The following is a 23393-nucleotide window of genomic DNA, read 5'->3' as shown; positions in this document are numbered from 1 at the left end:
CCAGGTTGGGGCATAGCCAGAAGTGGGGTCCTTGGGCAGTTAGGGGCTGCTAACTGAAGACCAGCATGTCAGATCTGCACAATTCCCAGAGATGATCCAATTGTATTTCCCTGTTTAATGACAGCCAATGCTGGCAGAGAGACTGAGCACTGACTGCACGTCAGGCACTGTGGTAGGTCTTTTATGGATGTTAATTTCCAGGGTATTTCTTTGAAACGGGTGGCATGGTCAGCAACCTGTTTTATAATTGAGGAAGCTGAGGCACAGAGAGGATGACTTACTCGTGGCCACACACTTAATATCAGCATCAGGATATGCCTTGGGGTTCTCTAATGCCATAGCGTTTCCACTTAACCACTACATTACATAGACTTCCTGGAGAGATGGGGAAATTGAGGCACAGGAAAGGATTTGCCTGGGCCACACAACAAAGGGAGGACAAACAGCAATCCCCTGGGCTCACTTTGAGCCAGGAATTGTGCCAGGCATTTTCACACAGGTTGTTGTACTCAGTCCTCCCAATGAATTTAGAGGTGACTAGGCTATGAATATGATGGGAAAAGTGAGCCCAGAGAAGTTAAGGAATTTGACCAAGGACACGCAGCAAGTAAGCACAGTGCTGGAGCCGGAATCATTGATTCTTTCCTCTGCGGCTGCTGCTATCTCTCCCGCTGTTGGGTCCTCTGTCTTCCCAGCTCCCCACTCTACAGTCTCGTGCCCCTTTATGGCATCCCTGCAGCCAACATCCCTCTGCCCCTCCACTGCCCTCAGCTCACTGGTTCCCCCTAGTTTAGGGATGTTCTCCAAATGCCCTCCCTTTGACCCATCCACAACTCTACCCTACTTTCAAAGGCAGCTCAAAACTCCTTGCCTCCAGGAAGTCCTCCTTGATTCCGAGCCCTTCATCTGCAGCCATGTTTGGGTACTGAATATGGCTTCCAGATCATGTGACCCCAGGTGACAACCTCATAGAGCCTCACTCCCTTTATTTGTCCAATAATTGTAGCAACTCTCTCTCAGGGCTGTGGCAAGAATTTGTTGGTGCTTACAGTGCCTGGAATGCATGCAGTAGATATCTAATAATTGATCATTATCTTTATAATAATGTGTTCCCTACAGTGTTCACCAAGCAGGCCTGTGTGTATGTGTATGCATGTGTGTGTACAGGTGTGTGTGTGTGTGTGTGGATATATGTGTATATGTGTAGATATATGTATGTGTATATATGTGTGTATATGTGTGTGTTGTATATATGTGTGTATGTATGTGTATATATGTGTGCGTGGATGTGTGTGTATGTGTATGTGTACGTGTGTATATATGTGTGTATGTAGATATGTGTGTATATATGCACGTGTGTGTTTGTGTGTATGTGTAGATATGTGTATGTGTATGTGTGTGTGTATGTGTGTATGTTTATATGTGTATGTATATGTGTGTGTGGTATATACGTGTGTATGTGTATACGTGTGTGTGCATGTATGTTTATATATGCGTGTGTGTGTGTGTATCTGTCCAAATCAAAAGATCAAAAGTCTTTGGTGAGTACCTACTGAGTGCAAGGTTTTTATGCTGGGAGGAGGCTCCCAGACCATTGGCCAATGAGGCTCTGATGAGGATGGGGTTGGATGCTCATTACCCTAAAATAGAACTGGTCCTCCTTGGCCGCCGAGCTCCTCCTTGCGCTTAGAAGTACCTGGGCAGGGAAGGATCTGTGCATCTCTCAGACCACAGGTTCGCTAAGGCGGGGTGACTCCAGCCCCGATCCCACATTTCTAAGGCGCGCTTCCTTCTGCAGATAGGCTGCGCCATCTGGTGGCCACTTTTGGAGACGCAGCCTCAGGGCTCAGAGCGTCCTAGATCAGCCCATTCTCTGGGCTCATGGCACCATCTAGTGGCTTTAATGCACAATCACTGTCCATTAGCTTCAGCCTCAGCATCACCTGAGGATGAGGTTCTTTAAAAAATTCTGGGACTCCATTTAGAGCTACATAATCAGAATTTGGGGGAATGCATCCATAGAATTTATATTTTAAACAAGATTCCCGTGCGATTCTTAACTCTGGAAAATTTTGAGAATCATGACCTTACAAATACTTCTGCTGAATTAGTTGCACCTGCTCCTCACCTGTTTGGTAATAAAATCAGCATCCACTTTTACGTTTCAGAAAGCTCATTTACTATTTGTTGGCACTACTTATCCTCTTAAGAGGGAGACAGGACAGGCTGACGTTCTTGTTTGCAATTTAAAGATGAGGAAATGGGGACACAGAGAGTCACATGTACTCACCCACGACCACACAGTGAGCCAGCAGATATCTTCCCTCCTCGCTCTTGGCACGTGGGGGGCAGAAAGAAGGAGCATTTGCCATCAGGAGGCCTGGGTTCTCCTAGCTGCACTTTGCGAGCAAGAGCTCTGCAAAAGTGAGATGGTGTCACTGGGGTGGGACTTGTTGGCCCCTGGGTCATACGATGCTCCTGTTTGTCTGTCTGTCGATTACTGTAGCTATCTGGCTTGCCCATTCTTCATCCTGGTTGGGTCGAGGGTGGGGCTGGGCACTGACCTGTCAATCAGAAATAAGGACATGGAAGGCTTCCAATCATAATAGCTTGCACTTGTTGACAGTGTTACAATACTGTTAGGCCCTGTTCTAAGTACTTTACATGTATTAGTTCATGTGATCCTTGCCACAGCCCCTGAGAATGCATTATTATTATGGTCATCTCTTTATGCATGAGGATACCAAGGCACAGAGAAGTTAAGAAACTCACTCAAGGTTACACAGAGAGTGAGTGTTGACCCAGGCAATCTGCTCTGGTGCCCACACTCTTAGGCTGGTACCATCCAGTGCCCCTGGAGCAGGCAAGATTTGGCTTCTGCACCCTCAATGACATCAGCATTTTCTCTGGGCATCCTTGGCCAAAGCACCCTCCCTCTGGGGCTCTCTGTCTTTATATGTTTATTTGCCTGGTAAATGTTTATTAAGCCCTGTGCTGAGTGCTGGATATATAGCAGCAATTAACCACAGTCATTGCTCTTGTGGTGTTTTGCATTCCAGTGGGGGGACAGGCAATACAGAGCAAACAGACTCATAAACAAGGTAATTTTAGATGGCTGGGAGACCTGGGAGGGATGAGGTCAAGATTATCTGATGGGGGCAACTTGAGAATGGGTGGTCAGGGAGGGCCTCTTGGAGGCCCTTGTTAGGTCTGCATCCTGAAGGAGGAAAATGAAGCAGTCACATGCAGAACAAGGGGAATAGTGTTCCAGGTAGAGCAGATGGCAAGTGCAAAGGCCCTGGGGTGGGAACAAGCTTATTGTGTTTGAGGAACAGAAACAAGGCCACTGTGGCTGGAGCAGAGTGACAGACACAATGAGCTTTTGTGGGTTTGGTTGGAGAACATGTGTCCCCACCTCCTTGGGAATTGTCCCTCCTCCCCACTGAGGACAGTGTTGCTGGGAAGGTGGATTGGGTTACTGTCCTGCCCTCTTCAGAAGTCAAGACAGTTCTAAGCCTTCCTCCTACTGCCCTGCCAGGGTGGGGCTGTGATCTAGGCTGAGCCAATGGGACACTCATATGATTTTTTTTTTTTTTTTTTTTTTCTGAGACAGAGTTTCACTCTTGTCACCCAGGCTGGAATGCAATGGCATGACCTCGACTCACTGCAACATCTGCCTCCCGGGTTCAAGCAATTCTTCTGCCTCAGCTTCCCGAGTAGCTGGGATTACAGATGCCCACCACCAGGCTTGGCTAATTGTTATATTTTTGGTGGAGACGGGGTTTCACCATGTTGGCCAGGCTGGTCTCGAACTCCTGACCTCAGGTGATCCACCCGAAAGTGCTGGGATGACAGGCGTGAGCCACCATGCCCAGCCCACTCATATGACCTTGCGTGACATAGATTTAGATGGAACAATGTCAGCCCAGGCACAGCAGCTGCGGGACCCTGAGGCCTGGTGTTCTCACCTTGATGTCTGCTCCAGTTGTCTGGTTCCCTTATCCTATTCTAACAAATCCCCCTTTGCTTATGTTGGCCAGAGTTTACGTCTGTGGCCTACACCCAAATAACCCTACTGATGCAGTGGAGGAATGAAGGGAGATGAAGTTGGGCCCAGATGTGCTAGGCCTGGTTGGCCAAGCCAAGGAATTGTGTTGTGTTCCAAGGAAAATAAGGTCCCTGGGGATTTTTCCGGCACTGCCCTTCTGAGATGCTGTGATTCTGTGTGGGTGGCTTCCCACCTATGGGCATGACCTTAATCCACCAGCCCCTGTCCGGAAGGTCTCCCCTGCTCACCCAGGCCCAGGTCTCCACCACACTCTACCACCAGTGCGCAATTGCCCTCCGCAGGCACCCAGGCAAGGTGAGCTTGGGATTACTTGTCTATTTCCCATGCACCCCCTATAAGGTCTGTCTATGGCTCAGATAAACATCTCTAAGATTTTATCCCTACCACACACTCCACCAAATGAAGAGTAAAATAAGAAAAGAGGAGAAATAGACAATCAGAACATCTTATATGTTGTGGAGCCCAGGACGGGGTTTGAGGAGGGGTCAGGGAGCCAAGGTTCAGCCAGTGGCCCAAGTGCCTCCTGCCCTTGAATTCCGAAGCAACAGGAATCAGTCACGGTAACAACAGCCAGCTGGTGACCCCAATCCCTCTGCACAGCAACAAGCCCTGGCTCTTGTTTTTCTAAAAATCCAGTCAATCCTCTTTCCTGTAAGTTGCAACCCAGTCCTCCCCCCAGGCTGGGCTGAGAACACAGCTTGTCTTCTCGATGGTGTCACCTAGAACTCTGGTTCTCCTGCTCCCTTTTCTCTTCAAATACGAAAATTGGCACAGCTTGACTTTCTTCCACTGCCCTCCCAGTCACAGCTCAGACACCCACAAACTCCCACCGCAGGCTGGAGTCCTCTGGAGCCCTAACTGTGATACCCAAGTCAGTTTCCAAATCTGTACCTTTCTGCATCTCCTGTTCCCACTCTCAGTGAACTCAGCTGGTTCCTGCCCTTCCTCCCTAATGACCAGCCCTGAGAAATTGACAGCTAGGCCACAGCCGCCTCTTCCTCCAGCTTGACCCTAATTGGAATAAGTACTTCCATCATGGAATCCCAGAGGGACTTACGGTGGGGTTGTAGGAAGTGAGCCATGATTGCACTACTGCTCTCCAGCCTGGGCAACAGAGTGAGACCTTCCGAGAGAAAGAGAGAAAGAGGGAAAGAGAGAGAGAACAGAAACAGGGAAAGAAAGAAAGAAAAAGAAAGAAAGAAGAGAAAGAACAGAAAGAAAGAAAGAGAGAAAGAAAGCAACCATTTAACATTTAAAGTTTACATTTAACAAGGGCTTACAATATGCCAGGTGTTTTACAAGTATTCATTAATTGATTCAAAAGACATTTATTGAGGGGTGTAAAATGATTATCTCTATTTTATAGATGAAGAAACTGAGGCACACAGAGGTGAAATAGCTTGCACAAATGTTGCTTAGCTGGTAAGTAGATTAGTCATGGCAAAGCTAAGCTAGGCAGCCTGCCTTCTTTTTTTTTTTTTTTCCGTGATGGAGTCTTGCTTTGTTGTCCAGTCTGGAGTGCAGTGGTGTGATCTCGGCTCACTGCAACCTCCACCTCCGAGGTTCAAGCAATTTTCCTGCCTCAGCCTCCCAAGTAACTGGGATTACAGGCATGTGCTTTTTTTTTTTTTTTTTTTTTTTTTTTGTATTTTTAGCAGGGACAGGGTTTTGCCATGTTGGCCAGGCTGGTCTCAAACTCCTGACCTTGTGATCCACCCACCTCAGCCTCCCAAAATGGTGGGATTACAGGTGTGAGCCACCATGCCTAGCCCTTATAGTCTTAATAACTGAAAGACAACAGCTTCTAGAAGGATTTTGTAGCTCTCAGCATTGCCTGCCATGTCTGTACTGGGCAAGGCCTTCCCTGGGCAATTTCCTTTCCCATGACAGAAAAAGGGTGGGGCCCCTCTATCCTGGTGTTGTGTGGTCAGCTATCTGGCTGTGGGTGCAAAAAGGATGCACTGAGACCAGGTTTTGAAGGCATTGACAGACACGTGGAGCTCTTGGAAGGCTCCTCAGCTTGTCCTCTGGAGTGGTTCTCAGAGGTGGATGATGCTGCAGAAGCAGCAATGCTGCAGGTTCTCCCTTGGAACCTTCCATCCAGGCCAGGCCTGGAGGAGCAGCCATCCCCGGGCAGGAATTGCAGGAAAGGCTGCAATTCGTAGAGAGATCTGAAAATGAGTCTATCTTAGTGAGGCAGCAGTTGGGAGCAAGAAACAGAAGCCCCCTTAGACTAACTAAGGAGAAGGGAGTTGGAGTATGATTACAAGAACCCTGGGAGGCCAGCTGGGGGGCTTGAAAATCACAGGCTCAGGCTACACTCAGCTCTTTCTCCCTGTGGTCTCTCTCTGTTCCCCAAGCTCCCCTCTCTGCAGTCACCCTGGGCAGCTCACTCTCCCTGTCCCCTGACCCCTCACAGTGGCCCCACGTGGTCTCTCAGTCCACTCAGCTGTCCTTCCAGGTCCCTGTGGAGAATCCCTGAGATAGGAACATAGAAGGTGTGGGGGCCAGAGCGGGTGCAGAAGGTGAGGCACCATTTCATCCATAACAGCCATGACCAGAAATGCTAGTAAATGCTGTTTGAGGCTTGTTTCATCGTGAGATTCTGCTTCAGAGGCCAGTTGGGCATTTTTCAGCCCTGGCCTCTTTGGCTGCCGGGAATAAGACCCCACTCTAGCAAAGGGAGGTCCTTTTTTCTTCTTTTACAATTCCACATCTTTCCAAGGGTGATATTCAGTAAGCCCACCTCAGATGGCGTCTGAGAGTATTAGATTTTGCTCATCTGATGCTGAGGATGGTGTCTGAAACACAGTCAGTGCTGAGTAGTTGTTGTGAGCAGGAGCGGTTGGCTTCCTGCATATCCCAATGAAATCAGCTCGGGGGCTGCAGGGTGCTTTTCGGAGGGGACATTCCCCAGGGGAGTGAGGATTGTGGGGATCCCAGTCAGTCCTGTCTCTCTGAATTCTGCCAGCTGCTGTCCCGAGCTCCCAAACAAGGCCGTTTTTTCAGCATCTATTACATTGGTGCAAAAGTAAATGTGGTTTTGCATTACTCTCAATGGTAAAACCGCAATTACCTTTGCACCAACCTAATAGGGTTCCAAGACCTTGGGTGACACAGGCCCAGACAAATGAAGCTGAGGGCCAGGGGTGAGAGGAGATGGCTGGATTGGAGACTGGTGCATGAACTGGGCATAGGCACTGCAGGAGGGAAGCTGGGTGGGGCCTGGACGAGCTGCTTTCGGGGATTCTGAGGCTGCAAGGGAGTCCGTGGTTGGAAATAACCCCCAAGAAAAGGACAGACTGGTGTCAGGGTGTGAAATGTTCTTAGACCTCTCCTCTGCCCCACTCCAGTGACCTAGAACTCAGCTGGTTTTGATGCTTGTTGAACCAGAAATGCTGTTGACTGTCTCTGAACCCTCTATTTTTTTGTAGGGGGAGGGAGGGAGTCACATAGAGCTGCTTTTTTTTTTTTTTTTTTTTTGAGACAGAGTCTCGCTGTATTGCCAGGCTGGAGTGCAGTGGCGTGATCTCGGCTCACTGCAACCTCTGCTTCCTGGGTTCAAGCGATTCTCCTGCCTCAGCCTCTTGAGTAGCTGGGATTGCAGGTGCATGCCACCACACTCAGCTAATTTTTGTTGTTTTAGTAGAGACAGGGGTTCACCATGTTGACCAGACTGGTCTCAAACTCCTGGCCTCAAGTGATCCATCTGCCTTGGCCTCCCAAAGTGCTGGGATTGCAGGTGTGAGCCACGGTGCCTGGCCTGAGCTGCTTTTTAAAACATGAATTAGTTGCTGTATCAGCATAATGGTTTCATATAACATTTTTAAAAAATTAGTCTACAGGCTGGCTGGGTGGTTCTGCTGATCCAGGCTTAGCTGATCTGGGCTGGGCTCTCTTTCGTCTGCAGAGCTGATGGGTCAGCTGAGCTGGGTGGGTCTAGGCAGCCCATGGGATGGCGTGGCTCTGTTCCATGTGGGCTCTGGTCCCCAGCAGTGCATCCTGGGCTTGTCTTCATGGTGGAGGCAGCTTCCAAGGCAGAGGATGGAAATGTGCAAGGCCACTTGAAGCCTAGGCTCGGAACAGACACAACTTTGCTTCTGACACACTCAGTGAGTCAAAGGAGATTCAGTGGGTGGGAAAATAGACTCTAACTTGCAATGGGAGAGGGTACAAAGTCACTTATAAAAAGTTTAAAGAGGTGGAAGATTGGGGTTATTTTTGCAATCAGTCTACCAAGTCGCTAATATTTCTAGCTTTTCTTAGCAAATTCCCAGTATCCACAGTAAACTGGAACAAAATAGGAACCACCCTTTTAGGATGGTTGCTGTTAGGATGTGCTGTTTCTGATTTTTATTATTGTTTTTTTTTTTTTTTAGATGGAGTTTCACTTTTTTTGCCTAGGCTGGAGTATAATGACGGGATCTTGGCTCACCGCAACTTCCGCCTCCCGGGTTCAAGCGATTCTCCTGCCTCAGCCTCCTGAGTAGCTAGGATTATAGGCACGCGCCACCACAACTGGCTAATTTTATATTTTTAGTAGAGGCGTGGTTTCTCCATGTTGGTCAGGCTGGTCTCGAGCTCCCGACCTCAGGTGATCTGCCTGCCTCGGCCTCCCAAAGTACTGGGATTACAGGCCTGAACCCAATCTCACTGGGTCTGTCATTCATATCTCTTACCTATCTGGCCCTGTAGGCAAGTGAGTTGACCATCTCGTCCTCCAACACAACTAACTCATGCTCATGAACTGGCTCCCCATTGTCTACAGGAGAAAACTAAACTCCTTAGCTTGGCAGTAAAGGCTTTTTGCCATGGACTATTCCAGGCTTACCTCCTGCCTCTGCCTTTTGTCCCTCTCCTCAGCTCTATCTTACACTCTAAGTCCTTGTCACACCTTTGCAAACACAGGGTCCTTTTTCTTTATGTTCTTCTGAACCTGTCTACTTTACAACCTGTTCCTTCTGCCAGGAATACTCTTTCTGTGCCTGGAGAAACTTTCTTCTCCTTCAGGGTGTGGCTCGATGTTGTGCCTACAAAGTCTCACTCTATCCTTTTGGGCTTCCCTTGATGCCATCCTCCATACTTTGACCCAGCACAATTGACTCCTTCTTCCCCAGTTCTGTCTTTGAGAGTGTTATAAACATAGCCCTCTCACTCTACTTGATGCGGCTGTAGATGTGCCAGGCTGCCCCGAAGTGTATGTTTTCACCAACACACCTGCATTCACGTCTTGCTTCCACCACTCGTAAACTTGGTTACCCTGGGCAAGTTAGTTGATGATTTCTTTGAGCCTCAGTTTCCCCATCTGTGAAATAAGTTTACAATATATCTACCTTTGAGTGTTGTTCTGAGAGGCTCAATTGAGGTAGCAGGTAGAATATACTTAGTATGGTGCCTAGAACATAGCAGACATTCAATATTCGTTGTATGAACAAATAGCCCAGGCCCAAGTCCTTTGCAGCCTCAGCACCTCCCAGCCTTCATGAGACCCTCTCTGTTTCTTTTTGGGCAATAATATTTCTGTTCTTCAATCCATGTCAACTTCTTAATCGCTCTGTGGGGATGGGAGTAAGGGGCACAAAACATGCCCACAAAGTACTTGAAAGTATTGCTATTCAGGAATCAAAAGACAAAGATTAGTTGCCTGTCTCTGTCTCACAAACAAATTAATGGAGTGGCAGATTTGGTGCAAAATACGGTTCTTGTTGAAAGGATTATAAGTATTAAATCCAGCCAGAATATACTGTGATTGTATATGTGTGTGTGTGTGTAAAGCAAAGCTGCAATAATCATACATTTACAACTAATAAATTGGGTCCTTTAATTCCTCTGCAATAAGCCTTTGAAATATAATCTGTCATTTCAGACTTACAGAACATGACTTTTCATAATTATAATTCTCCAGCACATATTACTACTTATAATTAAATTCACTTTTAGGAAATATGGAGCTTTTTTGTGGATTATCTGTTCATACGATGTCATGATGGTAAAATTAATATATAATCTGTTGAATACATTTGGTTAGTTTTTGGATAAAAAACACACACTCTGCTATTGATCAAAAGCTGGAAAGACAGATGAGCTGAACAAAATATATACTACTTCTCAGCAACTGGCTCAAACAAAGCCAAAGCAAACCCAGGCATGTCTTTCCCATCCCTGCCTCCTGAATAGGGCAACTAGGACAATGGGAAAAAAAGCGTTTGAGTTATTTGAAAGGACACAAATGTTAAATTATGGCTAAATTGTCTGCTGGAGATGACACAGTGTCATAAATTTTGAACAGCAGTTGAGTAAAGGTCTCTTGCTGGATGGATGATCAGAAAACAGACCCCAAAAGGCTCCAAACCAGCGACCATGTGCAGGACACATATACGGATTCATGAGCTAAGACACAAAGGAAAAAATAAGCAGATAAGGAAAATGAAAACCCTGAGAAATAGGCACAGAGAAAGTGGGCATTCATGGTCTAACACCATCATCTTAAGCTTTTTTTTGAGGCTGAGTCTAGTACTGTCATCCAGGCTGGAGTGCAGTGGTGCGATCTTGGCTCACTGCAACCTCTGCCTCCCGGGTTCAAGTGATTCTCCTGACTCAGCCTCCCAAGTAGCTGGATTACAGGCGGGCGCCACCATGCCTGGCTAATTTTTGTATTTTTGGTAGAGACAGGGTTTCACAATGTTGTCCAGGCTGGTTCGAACTCCTGACCTCAGGTGATCCACCCCCCTCGGCCTCCAAAAGTGCTGGGATAACAGGCGTGAGCCACCGTGCCTGGCCCATCTTAAGCTTTTTATCAAAAAAGCTACATTGCATTTTTACAACTCTGGACAAAAATGTTTTATCCAGTTCAAGGTCAAGGCTGGCCAAAGCCATGAATTGGTGTGTTCCCTACTCATGTCTCAAGAGAAGTAAATGCTTCCTGAAGACTGGATTTGAAGAATGATGAGGAAATCTCCTCCCACCAGTGGAAATGTCCTTCCAGGTTGATTCTTTTTCCTAAGGCCCAGGAAGAAGATCTCTGTTTCAAGGATAAGGTTTTTCTGAGAGGGGCAACTTGAATGAGAAGTCAAATATTTAGCGTGAACCTGACAACGTGTGTAACTTTGACAGAGGTGTAAGAGAGAGGGCTCCTCTGCACTTGGGACAATGAGTTTGAGCAAGAGGACTGGGTGAATTGCTGTTGATACAGGAGTGGCTTCCAGGAGCAAAAGGCAGGGAAAAGGTTAGAGAAGGGTCTATATGTGTATGTGTGTGTGACAGCGTGTGTCTATATGTGTGTCTTTATGGGCCTGTGTATACATGTGTTTGTGTGCATGTGTTTATGTATACATGTATCTATGTGTATGTGGTCTGTACATTTGTGTGTCTCAGTGTGTAAGCATGTATCTCTAGGGGTGTGTCTATGTGTCTGTCTGTGTATGTCTGTCTGTGCATGTGTGCCTGTGTCTTAGTCCATTTGGGCTGCCATAACAACATTTCACATACTGAGTGACTTAAAATAACAGAATTTATTGCTCACAGTTCTGGAGGCTGGGAAGTCCAAGATCATGGCACCAGCAGATTCAGTGTCTGGTGGGGGATCCCTTTCTGGTTAAAAGACAGTAACTTCCAGCTATGTCCTTATGTAGTTGATGAGACAAGAGGTCTCTCTCTGGCCTCTTTTATGAGGGCACTGATTCCATTCACAAGAGCTCCTACCTCATGACCCAGTCACTGCCCAAAGGCCTTACCTCCTAACACCATCACCTTGGGAGTTAAGATTTCAACATGGGAATGTTGGGGAATACAGACATTTAGACTATAGCAGTCCGTGCATGTGTGTATGTTTCCATTCTGAATGTGTGAGTGTGTGAGTGTCCCTGTATGAGTGTGTGTGTCTGTCTGGTATCTGAGTGTTTATGTGTGAATGTGAGCATCTGAGTGTGAGTGTGTGTGTCTGTCTGGTATCTGAGTGTTTATGTGTAAGTGTGAGTGTCTGCATGTGACTGTGTCTGTCTGGGAACTGAGTATCTCTGTGTGAGTGTCTATGTGTGACTGTGTGTGCCTGTCTGATATCTGGATGTGTGTGTGTATGTGTGTGTGTGTGTGTGCGTGCGTGGTGTGTATGAAGACGTGAGAGGGAGAAGAGAGGAACAGGCCTTAGGCAAGTTTCTTCTCCTTTCTGGCTCCTGAATTCTCCATCAGTGAAACGATTCTTTCCCCAGTGAGTCAGTTAATCTACCAACGTTGCCCTGCTATGTGGCATCTCTGTGCAAGGTACCGGGGAAGCAGAAGTGGGAGTCAAGGGGCATTGCCCTCACAAGCTATCTGTGGCATCAGGTGGTGGATGATTATGGCTGGCATCTTCCCAGGGATCTCACATCAACAGCAAGAAGGGCCACCATCTGTGAGGCAGGGCCTGCCTTCCCCGCGTTATTAAAAGTACGTGACCCCCCTGTAATCCCAGCACTTTGGGAGGCCAAGGCAGGCGGATCACAAGGTCAGGAGATCAAGACCATCCTGGCTAACACGGTGAAACCCCGTCTCTACTCAAAAAATACAAAAAATTAGCCAGGCATGGTGGCGGGTGCCTGTAGTCCCAGCTACTTGGGAGGCTGAGGCAGGAGAATGGTGTGAACCTGGGAGGTGGAGCTTGCTGTGAGCCAAGATCGCGCCACTGCACTTCAGCCTGGGCAACAGAGCGAGACTCCATCTCAAAAAAAAAAAAAAAAAAAGTATCTGCCCCCACAATGCATAAGGACAGGGTTAGGACTGCCAGGAGACAGAGGAGGAAATCCCTCATTTGGCAATAGCTCTCTGGCTATCGCCCAGGCAGTCACTACTCTCTGAGGTGGTGATGGATGCCACTTTTGTAGGCTCTCCATTGTTAAAGACTCGAAATGCTGCAATCAGCAATTATGGAGGCATTTCTTGTGGCTATGGTCCAGGCAGGGCACAAGGAGGAAGTCATGGGCGGATTCAAGCAGGAGAGCCTATTAAGACAAGCTCTCTAAACAGAGTTGATGTCAGCACAAAGATCAGCATTGGCCTTGGGTCTGAGATGAGATCAAGGACTGAGCAGAAATCACCACTGTGCCAACTTAAAGTCTCATAAATGTTTCTCTGGTTTGTGCTGTGGAAAAGGAGAAGCCTAAAGATGGAAAGGCATTCGCTCAAGGTCACACACAACTGAGAGGCCAAGACAGGTCTAAGGACACTGACATTTAAAATTTTTAGTTTTCTATTATTTTTAGAGACATCTCATCTGTCACCTAGGCTGGAGTGCAGTGGCACCATCATAGCTCACTGCAGCCTTGACCTCCTTGGTTCAAGCAATCCACCCTCCTCAGCCTCCCATGTAACTGGGGCTACAGACATGCACCACCATACACAGCTGACTTTTTTATTTATTTATTTATTTTTTTGAGACAGGGTCTTGCTATGTTGCTCAGGTTGGTCTCAAACTCCTGGCCTCAAGCAATCTTCCCACCTCAGCCTCCCAAAGTGCTGGGATTACAGGCATGAGCCATGGGGCCCAGCCAGCATTGACTTTTAATCCCTGGCCTGTAAAAGTATGCACACAATATTATTTAAAACCTATACGTGGCTGTCTCCCTCTCCAAAGTCAAGAATAGGACCAGGATAAGGCTGGAGATGAGATTGGATTTGGGGTTGGACTCATTCCCATTTCTATCTCATTATCTTACACCTGAAGGCACTAATAAATATTCGGTAGAGATGGATATATAAATAGATGAATAGGTGAATGAACAAATGAATAGATGGATGGATGAATGCATGGATGGATGAATGAATGGATGGATGGATCGATGAGTGAATGGATGGATGGATAAATGAATGAAAGGGTGGATGAATGGATGGATGAATAAATAAAAGGATGGATGAATAAATAAAAGGATGGATGAATGGATGGATACATGAATGGATGGATGGATGGATAAAGGGATGGATGGAGGGATGGATGAATGGATATTAAAATTAAGAAAAGGGACAAAGCAGAGGCCTAACAGCCCCCTCCCAGGATTGAAGGCCAGAGTTTGTCCACATACATTTCGTGTGTGTATAATAGAGTTGACCCTCACAAGGGTTTCAAATAATTAGTAGCCAGTGCGAAATCAGGAGATTTCACATCTTAAAAATGCAGATTTATGGCTTTTATTCTTTTTTTTTTTTTAAGAGAAAGGGTTATGCTACGTTGCTTAGACTGACCTCAACCTCCTGGGCTCAATCTTCCTGCCTCAACTTCCCAAGTAGCTAGAATTACAGGTAAGCGCTACCACAGCTGGCTTTGGCTTTTCTTGAAAAAAAAAGAAATCAAAAGACATTGTAACACCAGGTTTGCACTCCACATGAAAACAATCTTGAAGCTGAATAGCAGCTGCTCCTTTTGAAAGGAGAATGATTTCTGGTTCACCACAGTCCCTACCATTCCCTACTATCCCCACACCTCCCCAATATCCTCAGCTACATCACTTGGTCAGCCCCATAGGTATCTGCTTTATCAACTCTTAACTTAAAGAAAATCTTTTGTCACTCTTGTTCCTCTCAGTTTGCTGATGCTGCACCAGCCAGTCTGAGGCTGGTGTTTTCTTACTTTACCCTAATCTTTCCCTTCATCCAGCATTCTGCAGTTCTGGGTTGCGCACCCAGGCAATGTTAACCAATGCCTTAACTTAAGATGCAGAGAAGACTCTGCAGCCCACCTCACTCCAGTCTCCCATGGGAATGGTAAAAGGTCTAAGCAGCTGGGTGCGGTGGCTCACACCTATAATCCCAGCACTTTGGGAGGCCAAGGTGGGCGGATCACCTGAGGTCAGGAGTTTGAGACCAGCCTGGCCAACATGGCGAAACCCCATCTTGACTAAATATACAAAAAAATAAATAAATAATAAAAAAATTAGCCGGGCATGGTGGCAGGCACCTGTAATCCCAGCTTCTCGGGAGGCTGAGGCAAGAGAATCGCTTGAACCTGGGAGTCAGAGGTTGCAGTGAGCCAAGACTACACCACTGCACTCCAGCCTGGGCAATAGAGTGGGACTCTGTCTCAAAAACAACAACAACAACAGAAACAACAACAACAACAGAAACAACAACAACAACAAACAACGACAACAACAACAAAACCACAAAGTCTAGGTAAGGGCTCCCTCATGGCAGAAAAGAAAGGTAGTTTGGGTGCCTGTGTTGAGTGGGCATGCAGGCAGACTTGAGGAAAGGGTGAGCCAGCCATCCAGAAGCTAAAAAGGAATGATTTCGGAAAGTGTCCCTTATGCACTTTTGTATTTCATTGACATTTTAATTAAGACTGGAGCACTCTTTGGGGAGCTCTGTTCTGAAGTTGAAATCACTTTAATATGCTGCCCTAGCATAAAGCTAGAGATGAATGGAAGCCTGGGGTTCTCATATGTTTCGTGGTACTTAGCAATTCTTTTTCACAATGCATTATGATGTTAAGATGGTTTATGAGTTTCTATTGGTTAAGTGCAGCCATATCAAATCATAATTTTGCTCAGTGGATTTTGCTCTAAGAAGATTAAAGAGCACTCAGGCCTTCCCTGGTGGGAAGCAGGTCCCAGGATCACCTCAAGCTCCAGGCAGGCCCCAGTAGTTAAAACTGTTGCTGTAGAGCAATGAGGTGAGCTCTGGTTGAGGGGTGGTTGAGTGTCATGGCTGCAGGGTCACAACCTCAAGTTTAGCAGCACGTTCTGGAAGCTGTCCTAGCTGGGGATGAGTTGACGTGTACTAGGAATTGCATTTCACATAAGACCCTCCTCAACTTTCATGTGACAAATTTTTGCTTACAGAGCAATGCACTTTCATATCCCGTTTTGGTATTTAAATTTTTTTTTCTGTTGGTGGCTAAAACCTAAACACAATCAGAGGTGCATAATGTGAAGTATTCCCACCATGTTTTTTATTTATAACATCAATTGGATGTAGCTCTTTTGTTGGTGTGTACTTACTGCCCTTGTTCTTCATCAAAGTAGTTTTATCTATATCATCTAAACTTTGTGCAAAATGGTTCCCACAAGCATTGTGAGTGGTATTATCAGTTCAAAATCATTATATAACCTTCCAGCAATGAAATAAGTGAAGAATACTGAAATAACAGCTGCTATTAAGGTTTGGGAACTTTAAAAACTAGGGTAAAGAAGGCTCATTTAATACATCTTTTAATAAATATTTGGAATAAGTGGGTACTCATCTGGAAAAAATATGAAGTTGGATCCCTACCTCACAACTTATACAAAAATAAATTCCAGATGAATCAATGTTTTTATACATACAATAAAAAGCATAAAAGAATTGAAGAAAATATAGATAAACTTTAAAATAATCTCAGAATTGGTAAGATTTTTCAAGATATGACTGAACCATCAGAAACCATAAAAGAAAACATTGATCAATTTGCCTACAAGAAAATCTTTATAAGGCTGCATAATAAAAAAGCAAACATTAAAGTAAAGCAAAATAAATGTGGAAAAGTATTTGCAGCTCCCATCTTACAGTAACAAATTTTCTGAATGCATAAAGAATTTCTATAAATCAATAAGAAAAAGTCAAATGACTGAACAGAAAAATGTGCTGAGAATATGAGCAAGCCACTCAAGGAAAATGAAATTCAGTTGACCCTTGAACAACACGGATTTGAACTGCACAGGTCCACTTACACAAAGATTTTTTTTGAAAAATTTACATAAAGGCCAGGCGCGGGTGGCTCATGCCTGTAATCCCAGCACTTTCAGAGGCCGACGTGGGCAGATCACCTGAGGTTAGGAGTTCGAGACCAGCCTGGCCAACATGATGAAACCCCTTATCTACTAAAAATATAAAAATTAGCCGGGCATGATGGCTGGTGCCTGTAATTCCAGCTACTTGGGAGGCTGAGGCAGGAGAATCGCTTGAACCCTGGAGGTAGAAGTTGCAGTGAACTGAGATCACACCACTGCACTTCAGCCTGGGTGACAGAGCAAGACTCCATCTCAAAATTAAAAAAAAAATAATGTTACATGAAGTGTGCCTGCCTAAAAGGCAGACACTTCCACTTAATGAATAGTAAATATATTTTCTTTTCTTAATGATTTTCTTTTCTCTAGCTTACATTATAGGAAGATTGTACTATATGATACATATAACATACAAAATATGTGTCAGCTGTTAATGTTATCGGTAAGGTCCACAGTAGGCTATTTGTAGTTAAGTTTTGGGGGAGACCAAAGTTACACATAGATTTTGGACTGTGATGGGAGTTGGCAAACCAACCCCCATGTTGTTCATGGGTCAATTGCACTATTTTTCATTGGCCAGATTGGCAAATACCACAAAGTTTGACAGTATATTCTTTTGAAAAGGTTCTGGAGAAATAAGCAGACTCAATAGTACATGCTTCACTTTCTCTAGATAGACTCATGAGAAACAAGTCATTGTCTCTAAGGGGTGAAACTGGGTGGCTGGTATGTGAAAGAGACTTTGCAACTTAAAATTTTCCATTGCATGTATGTATTACCTACTAAAATAGAATATTATGCATAAATATATATATATAGATATAGATGTAGATGAGATATGTATACAATATTGCTGGCTTGATTCTTGAACTTATTTTTCCATTGGTGTTTGCCAATATAGGCTTTAGCCCAAGAACAAAGATTTATGGAATCAATTATACTTTAATTAAAAAGGACTGTTCTCTCTCCTTTCCCTTCTACCCTGCAAACCCTTCAAGGCTAAGAGAACTAACACATAGTAGGAACTCAGTAAATGTTGTCAAGTGAATGAACGCACCTGACTTGGCCTGAAGTGGGGGCCAGGAAAAAGCACTTTCTTCCCACTTTTTTCATGGTTAGGACCTGAACACCCATGCTTCCTGGTTTCAGAAAGAGAGAAATTGGGTAGAATCAAATGACAGGTCACCTGGGCCAGAGGATGACAAGAGGAAATGGTTAGGTCTAGCTGTACAACTTTAGACATGTTACTGAAACCCTTTCTGAATCTCTGTTTCCTGGTCAGCAAAATGGAGATACTAATTACCTTCTAGGAGATCAGTAAATGTTCATTGAATTGAATAGAGTTCTTGTTAGCAAAGGGAAAAAAGTCTTCATCATAATTGAGATAAATGAAAGTGGGAGGTAGGAAAAGAGATCAATGTTGGGGCCTTGCAGAGGGTAATGATCGGGGGAGGTAGGGAATGGAGCTTATTTCGTACTTGACTTAAAGATTTGTGGCCCAAGGAGCTTTTAATGCTGTTATGCAAAGTTAAATCAGGGCATGAGTAATATAAGTAAGGCCCTATGGGTGTTCATGACTTGGTGAGCTTTTAAATACATTGTTTATTTGTATTGCAATATCTCTCCTTCTTTCCTTCCTTCCTTCTTTCCTCCCTTCCTTCCTTCCCTCCTTTCTCCCTCCTTACCTCCTTCCTTCCTTCCTTTTTCTTTCTTTCTTTCTTTTCCTTCCTTCCCTCCCTCCCTCTTTTCTTTCTTTGTTTCCTTCTTTCCCTCCCTCCTTCCTTCCTTCCTTCTTTCTTTCTCTTTCTTTCTTCCTTCCTTCCTTCCTTTCTTTCCTTTCTTTCTCTTTTTCTTTCTTTCTTTTCTTTCCTTCTTTTCTTTTTTCTTTTCTTTTCTTTCATTTTTTTTGAGACATGGATGCCCTGTTGCCCAGGTTGGGGTGCAATGGTGCAATCACGGCTCATTGCAGCTTCAGCTCCTGGGCTCAAGTGATCCTCCCATCTCAGCCTCCCAAGTAGCTGGGACTATAGATGTGCGCCACCACGCCCAGCTAATTATTTTTATTTTTAATAGAGACAAGGTCTTGCTATGCTTCCCAGGCTGGTTTTGAACTCCTAGCCTCAAATGATCCTCCTACCTTGGCCTCCCAAAGTGCTGGGATTACAGGCATGAGTCGCCACTCCAGGCCTGTATTTCTAACAGTATGAGTGTGTGTGGATGCTCATGTGCACGCATGCATACACATGTACATTTAGTAAAACACTTCTAAACTAGGACTCCAGTTCTATCCCAGATCTCCCAGGAAAACCTGGAAAACCTTAGCTAAATGTTTTCTGGGGAGTGCTTGGGTTTCTTATCTGTGGTTGGAGATGATTCCCTTCTAGTCTTACTCACAGGGTTGTTTTTTGTTTTGTTTTTTGTTTTTTAAAAATCAAATGAGGTGAATGAGGAACCAGTCTGCAAGCTGGAAAGAGCTATGTACATTAATAATTATGAGGGTTTTATGCCTTTTGCTGAATTCAGGCTCTGGCTGTTATTAAAAATGCCAACTCCCTTGGTCCTTCTGCTTGGCCATTCATACTCACTCTGCTTAATCATTTGCACCTCAAGGTAAATTAACAGATTAGGCCAAGGAGAGTGTGGAAGAGAGTAATTCATAGTACGAGAAATAATAATTACAACAATAATAATGGCGACATTTATTGGGTGCTAACTCTGCGCTGAACTCAGTAGAGACCTCTCCAGAGATGAGGGATGTATAAGAGAAGAAAAGATAAATTGAGGTTACTCTGGCACAAGCTTGCTAATAGAGTGCTGTGATCTTTTTGCTCATGAGGGTTATGTGCGTGTGTGTGTGTGTGTGTGTGTACGCTCATGGGGGCGTGTGCTTGTTAGCATATTGGTTTTCCTCATCTCTTACCTCTCGGGGGAGAGGAGACATAGGAAACGGGGGAAGGCTTCCAAGCAGGCTCCACTAATCACATGTGGTACAATGCAGGGATTTCCAAACAGTGAGAGATCAGGGTCACAACCTTGGCTTTGCCAGTGACCCTGCTGTGTGACTTTGGCCAAATCTCACCTCCTCTCTTAGTTTCATTGTCTGCTCTGCTGAAATGAAAGGGTTTCCTGAGTCACCTTGGTAATAGACACCTACGGTTTTGCCCCCACCCAGGCCTCCATTCAGTTTCTCTGGCTCTGAACTCTGGGTAGAATGGGCCTATCCTTGGTTCCAGGCAGGCGGGGAACCTTGACCGTTGTGATTGGCTCCAGGATGGGCAAAGGACCCCTTCAGAGCCCTAGAGATAACCCATGGCTTTTGTTCTAGGGACAGAACAGATGCTGTTTCCCAGGGGACCAATCCCAGAAATATGTGGAGCTGGAGCTTCTGTCAGCCTTTTTGCTACCACGAGGTAAGTATCTGTGTGAGTAAGGAACCAACACAGCCAAACATGGAGCAGAGAGATAAAAACTGAGTCCAGGGGCCATTGTTGGAGCACCTGGATCCAGGTGATCCTGAACAGACACCTCTGTACTTTTCTCTCCTATAACCTAATAAACTTGATTGCTATTGCTGTTCTTCATTTAACCCTATTTGGTTTGGGATTCTGTCACTTGGAGCTGTGTGGTGACCTTATGCAGTGTTTATGGGGTTTACACAGTGGTTGTCATGGCCTTTTCAGTTCAGGAATCCCAAAGCTTTATGGCTTCTATGATTCTCCTGGGAGTGAGTGGGGCTGGCTGCAGGAAACTGGGTCACAAGGCCTCAGCCACAGTCACCTTGACTCTGCTAGTATGGTGGGGGCTTGGCCTGGTCCCCACAAGGAGAGAAAGTGTTAAGTCCCATGTCTCACCACTCTTCATGAGTATAATTATTTTGATGCCAAATTATTAATAGCCTTGGCTGTGACATGTTTTCCCAGACCCCCCTTGGAGATGTCACGTTATAAATGGTGATCTCATTGTATAATATTTTTAAATCTGAAAATTTAAATACTGAAATACCACTGGCCCCAATGGTTTCAAGTAATGGCTTGCAGACTTACAGTGATCTCTACTCAAAACTTAGAAGCTTTCACATAAAATTCCACATTCCTGGTTTCCCTAAAGAGGGAGAAGGCCTGGCATTGCTACGTAGCGCCACTGGGATACACACCGGGGGTGATAAGTGCCTGACACTGAGCTGCCCCCACTCCCTTGGATGGGGCCCGCCTTCCGCATCCTGACCAGGGTCTCCACTGCTGTGCATGCACAGCCCCCATATCAGTCAAGAATAAGGAAGACTTAGACAATCTTCCTTCAACACCAGTGCCCAGGGAGTTTCCAAAAGTGCAGTCAACCCGGGATACCTCTCTCCTGCACATTGCTTGTGATCCCCAGCTGTGAACACTAACAGGAGCTTTTATGCTTCTATGCTCTGTACCAAACGCAGTGTGCACCAGCTCGTATCATTCTCATGACAGTCCTGGGTGAGGGTCATTCCACCCCTTTTCACATAAAAAGTTCAAGGGTCAAACACACTGTGTATCTTTTTTTTTTTTCTTTTTTTGAAATAGGCTCTTGCTTTGTCACCTAGACTAGAGTGCAGTGGCACAATCACAGCTCACTGCACCCTCGGCATGATCACAGCTCACTGCAAGCTCGACCTCCTGGGCTCAAGCAATTCTCCCAGATCAGTCTCCCAGGTAACTGGGACTACAGCTATGTGCCACTATGCCTGCCTTCTTTTTGTTTGTGGAGACAGAGTCTCACTATGTTGCCCAGGCTGGTCTCAAACTCCATGCAATCCTCCCACCTTGGCCTCCAAGTGCTGGGATTACGAGCCACCACTCCCGGTGCCCACACCATGCACCTTGAGCCGCCACGCCTGGCACCCACAGCATGCATCTTACCCAAGGCCACATCCCTAGGGAGAGCTGGGACCAGAGAAGACCCCCTGCCCTGCGAGCTTCTTTTGACCTTTGTATCTGGGGCAATCAGCAGAGGTGACTGTACCATGGCACCCCACACCCAGTCCAGTTTTGAGAGGAAGGAGGTGGAGAGGAGTAGGTAGACATAGTAAAATAAATGTCATGGAAGCCAAATTTAGAGGACATGGAAAATGTCAAAGTGAGAAGCTGGCAGGTCATTTGGTCCAATGCTCTTGTTTTCTCCATGAGGGAAAGTGGGAAAGATGACAGTTTCGAGGACACACAGTGGCACTGGAAAGAGAGAAGGGTCATTACAGTAGTTGTAACGGTCATTACAGTAGACCAGATTCTGAGACCTAACGTGAACCCTGGGCTTCCCCATTTAACACCGCTTTCCCCTGAAAGCTTCATTCACTTGTCTACCCAGGGCAAAGGGAACTCCTGGCCATGTGCCTGGGGGCCTTTGTTCTCTCTTCCTGCTCCTCTAGAATAACTTCCCCTTGGGTAATTTTTCCATTACACTGTTCCTCTTTGGACTTTCAGAAATAAAATCCCAGCCCCCATGGTGTGCAGTCACACTTGCACCCTGAGGAGTGTTAAAATTCAGCTTGAGAGGCACTTAGTGTCACAGAAGCCTAGATAAAGAAACAAGACTTCAGGCAGGAAGAAATAATAAAATAAAGAGGCAGGACTTCAAGTGTCCTGTGAAACACAGCATTCGGCCTCCGGCACACACATCTGCGGGAGGCGGCTCAACTTCTTTATAAAGTGGTGAGTTTTGTGTGAGCACAGATGCATTTTATTTTCCTATGAGGAATCAATGATTAAATTATCAGAAAGCTAAAAACCAGGCTGCCTGAATATTCCCCCATGTGTCCCCTGTGTCTCCCCAGCACCTCCTGCTCAGGAGGTACAGGCTTTATCTCCAAAGCTTTAGTTTAAATGTCCAACACATCTTATTAATGAAAGTAATAAGCTGTTGTTTATTATATGTCATGATGGGGAATATGACTATTTAATACAAACCTGACATTTAAATTCCACTTAGTTCTGAGACGTGGACGATATCAAGGCATAACTCTTTACCCTGGAGTAAAAACTCCCTGGGTCTGCATTTTAAAGCATTGAAGTTTTCAAAGTAATCAGGTTCCTTTTTTTTTTTTTCCAGAGGAACCAAATTGTGAAGACATCTGTTCTGTTATTAATTTCACATACATCTTAAGCTCCTCAAGGCCAGAAATGAGGCTTCATTCACGTCGAATTAATGAAACATGATTGTAAGTCCCTTGCTTGGAAATGCTGTCACACAGTTCTGAGCTGCTTATAAGCACTGAGTAATCTCTGAAACTGCCAGGGGACCGCCACTTGAAATCTGCCCTCCCCCTGCCACCCGAAAACAATATCTGAATATATCACAACACTAACTATATCCTGAAAGATTAATAGCAGATAAAAATTTCTGGGAAATGAATCAGACTTTCTCAGTAAAGGATACAGAGATCTCAGGCAAAAGCGGATTGCATAGCGGAAGAGCTCTTTGGGATACAGTTTAATAACTGTGCCCCAGGCTGCCCCTGAATACACCCAAAAAGATGATGGTGGGCCGGGAAGGGGGTGGGGAGTCTTGGAATTTCTTGCAGAGATGTCTTTTGAGGGTGTGTACGAAAATGTACTGGAGGTGACACA

At 45.4% G+C, this 23393-nt stretch overlaps 1 long non-coding RNA gene across 1 annotated transcript in view; it reads left to right on the top strand.

Moving 5' to 3' along the window:
- The first annotated feature begins 4817 nt into the window (after window positions 1–4817).
- LOC129014989 (uncharacterized) overlaps window positions 4818–23393 on the top strand; it is a 35575-nt gene continuing 16999 nt past the window's right edge. The window contains exons 1-4 of the long non-coding RNA XR_008494486.2: window positions 4818–4940; window positions 14250–14338; window positions 20126–20210; window positions 22876–22984. This is a non-coding gene — a long non-coding RNA (uncharacterized LOC129014989). The remainder of the gene's footprint in view (window positions 4941–14249; window positions 14339–20125; window positions 20211–22875; window positions 22985–23393) is intronic.

This window comes from Pongo pygmaeus, chromosome 18, assembly GCF_028885625.2.
Source record: "Pongo pygmaeus isolate AG05252 chromosome 18, NHGRI_mPonPyg2-v2.0_pri, whole genome shotgun sequence".
Lineage (NCBI taxonomy): Eukaryota > Metazoa > Chordata > Mammalia > Primates > Hominidae > Pongo > Pongo pygmaeus.
This window is presented reverse-complemented; position numbering and strand designations above follow the sequence as displayed.